We start from the raw sequence: 3,712 nt of genomic DNA, 5'->3' as shown, positions 1-3,712 counted from the left end.
TTATATATATAAAGTTCTGTTAAAATAACGTAGACATGTTGATATATAAAATTTCGTTATCAATTTCGCTTTCATTTAATTCGCATAATACTGTCCATGTTTAATCGCTTGTAATTTGCAAAATCGAAGATTAATGACATTTCATCATCAGACACATAATTGAATCGAGATCTTATCTCGGAGAGAAAACAGAGAGGAGCCACATATACATTCAGAAAATTATCTAGGTATGCGAATTACGTGTAAAAAGAGATTACGCAGGTAGGCCGCGACGTTGTTTATGCCCAACAACCGGTTACATTCTATTCATTGTCGCGCTCCACATTGCCCACGCAACGTCCTTTCAGAGATTTAATGTGCGTTACGCGACGTAGGCAGGTGCGACGAGAGAAAGGGAGAGAGAGAGAGATAACGAGAGAGATAACGAGAGAGATGCATGGCCCGGACGAGAAACAAAGCGCGATTTATGCGTCAGTCAGCGGAATTCGCAATCGCCCGTGATTTTTCTCCTCTTCGACGCCCCTCGAAGACAGGATCTTGGCGAAACGCGCGCATTATTTTCAGTTTCCGTTACGGTATTTATGAGAAGCGCCGTGCGTTCGTCGCGCAGGAATGTGCGCATCACTGGAAAACCTTGTGGCATCTCATCCGGTGCGACTGTCTACACCGTGCACGTAATGGTGAAAGTTATCTTTAATGCGAATCCCGAAAGATATGGACGATAGAATGTTCAAAAGTTAAACGGGATGAAGAAAGAGATGGAAAAATAGCAAATTTTATGTATATTATAATGTAGCAAATTTAAAAAAAATCTAATTTTTATGTATATTATAATGTAGCAAATTTTTAAAAATCTATCTAAATTGAATTAAAATTAGTGATACGGATAAATTAGAATATTGTGTATGTTAAATAATACGGGCAAAATACATCAAAATAAAAAAAAAATTATGCTAAATATATTAATATTAATATTTTCTAGAGTTGTCTCGCGCCAAAATTTTAGTAAGTAACTTTGAGCTTTTTCTTTTAAGTATAGTGTATATGTTTACAAATCTGTGCCAAGCGTGCTTGACGTTACGGCAACATAGATTCATGTTGCAATAATATTTACAAAATATTGCATTACCGCCGGAATTATCACACTTTTAATTTCGATTTGTAAGAGAATTCGTTTTTTCTTTTTTTTCCTTAAGCGGTGATAAACGTAGAATTCATCCATCGAACAATCACTATCCTTGGCCTTAACCTTCCACTAACATAAGTTTATTGACGATATATACCTTTACGAAGCACCATGCAATTATGAGAAGCGTCAGTGATTACAGACCTTGACGTCGTTGAACCAATGAAATAGCGCCATATACATCGCGACCTTTTTAATCCTGCATTTACGAGATGAATGCGTTCTGTATATATACAATTACGTTCAATATATTTAATTAATTTTAATTTAAACTTTTTTAAATTTAAATTTAAACGTTTTTAATTTAAAAATTTCTTGTCTTTAGAGGAAGATTAGATGCGTCTTTTTTACGCGACAATCGACTGTGACGTTTTTTTTTAGCGTGATAACATCGTTACAAAATCTACCAGAGGTAGCTGAATCATTTGTACAAGCTAGAGCACGTTATCATGATCACGCGGTTATGCAATCTGCAATTCTATTATCAACCTGTTTGATAAGATCGCAACGAATGAGTTATCGTAGTTGCTCTCGACTGATATAAGCGTTTTTATTATGTCATGATTTCGGAGTGTTACAACGGTTTATAGCATCGTAGTGTCTTTACACGCCTATTTTTTGTTTTGCGTTGGCTAATAAAATCATTGATTTCAATTGTCGTCAGAGCTATAAATCCCAGGGGAATATATCGCAAAAACAAACATCATCTCGTTTAGATTTTTTATGTTTGTCCAAAGAACACTTGATAAAAAGAACGAACAAGTTCTGATTCGAATAATGATCCAATAATAGGAAAATAATATTTCCAACAAAATTGCGCTCTGTGTGTGTGTGTGTGTGTACTTTTCAGTATTACATTTCTTGGCCAGTATATATCAAATAAAATATCTATCAAAATTAATCAAGCTTTCATTATCCATTCATATTTACGGCAATTATTTTCTATGCACAGCATTAAATTTTTCGTTAATTATCGCTTATTTAAAAAAAAAAAAAATTGTTTTATTAGGCACTTATCTCTCAAAATTTTAGAGTACGATGCTGTCCATATATTTACATAACATGATATCGTCGATATGTCAATACTAGGATTTTGAGTGAGCACATGTGGCGCTAAGATATTGCTCGTGGCGGAAGCGAATCATATACACACACACACACACACACACACATTAAGCTCACGCGGATGCTGACGAGAGGAATGCGATATTCGCGGGCGAGAGCGCAGAAATCTGGAGGTCTGCCAATTTGTACGACGTCTAAACGACTGTGTTGCGAGAGGACTTTGCTCTTTCGAGGAGTTCCATGACTTTACATCCGTTCCGCGCGTTTGCCGACAAAACCGCATTATCGAATCGCGATGCAAAATTAAAATCATGCAGAAAACTGTAGGAAGGATTAAAATTAATAATTATTACTTTTTTGTAATCAGGAACGTAACTTGATCTGAATATATTCTCGGGAAAAATCTTTTCGAGCAGGATCATCTCTCCCATCTGCAATTTCGAGTTCACCAAACTCTTCATATCTCTCATTTAACGCCACTTTTATCTCGTATGAAGATCGCATACAGCGTTACCTGAGTCTGAGAATCGAGCAGTCGCAATTAGTGTTAAATGCGCGAATGGGGAGGTCTAAATTTTATTACATGCCTATTTCTCACGATTAACGCAAACGAGATCGACGAAGGAGGCGGTGAACGCGGTATTGTTGAATTATCGTAATTAATGAGCGGGACGGGGCGATAAATCAGCGCGGCCGATAAATCTCAACGACGGCGCGTCGAGAGAGATGCATTTTATCGCGTATATTGCACCGGGCATCGATTCGGGTATACAAACGGGACGCAACAGATATAAATGCGATCTTCGATTCGATCGCCGGCCTAGAGAAACTATTGACCTTCTGCCGTCATGTTTTCCGCATTCCGCGACACGTCCTTTCAGGGTCAGTAATCGCGACAAAACCTTCCCCGTCGATTTCTACATATATAGTCGAGGGCTATTATATTATCTGTTAAAATACGAATTCGAAGAAAAAAGAAAAGCCTCCTCTCGTGCAACAACGTATCACGTTTTCGATCCGATTTAAATTACGTATCGCTTTTATCGAAAGAGATGAATAACAAAACGTAACACACAGATAGAAAGGCTGACCGGTAACTGACCTCTAATCACATTGCTTAAGGCAATCGCGCGGAGTCCTTGAAAACGTCGCAAATATAGGATCGAGAATGGACGCTAAGAACGGAATCTAATTACATGACGGCGACTAATTATCGTTGGAGACAATGTCGTGAGAACGCACGTTCTACGACTGCTTCAAACCGCGACAACCGCTGTTGCGAAGATCGACATGTATGTACAAAGATATAAAGAAATTATATCGCGAAAGATAAGGAAATATTACAAGAGTTTTAACTGATCGCGCTGTGTATTTATCCGTCCGGAATCACGCTCTATTCACGGCGTCCTGTTTTTATTCCAACTGTTTTTGCGGTTTCGGCCACCGGAGGCGGGGGGAGAG

The sequence above is a fragment of the Formica exsecta genome, unplaced genomic scaffold, assembly GCF_003651465.1.
Source record: "Formica exsecta isolate Colony F162 unplaced genomic scaffold, ASM365146v1 scaffold11, whole genome shotgun sequence".
NCBI classification, from domain to species: Eukaryota; Metazoa; Arthropoda; class Insecta; order Hymenoptera; family Formicidae; genus Formica; species Formica exsecta.
This window is presented reverse-complemented; position numbering follows the sequence as displayed.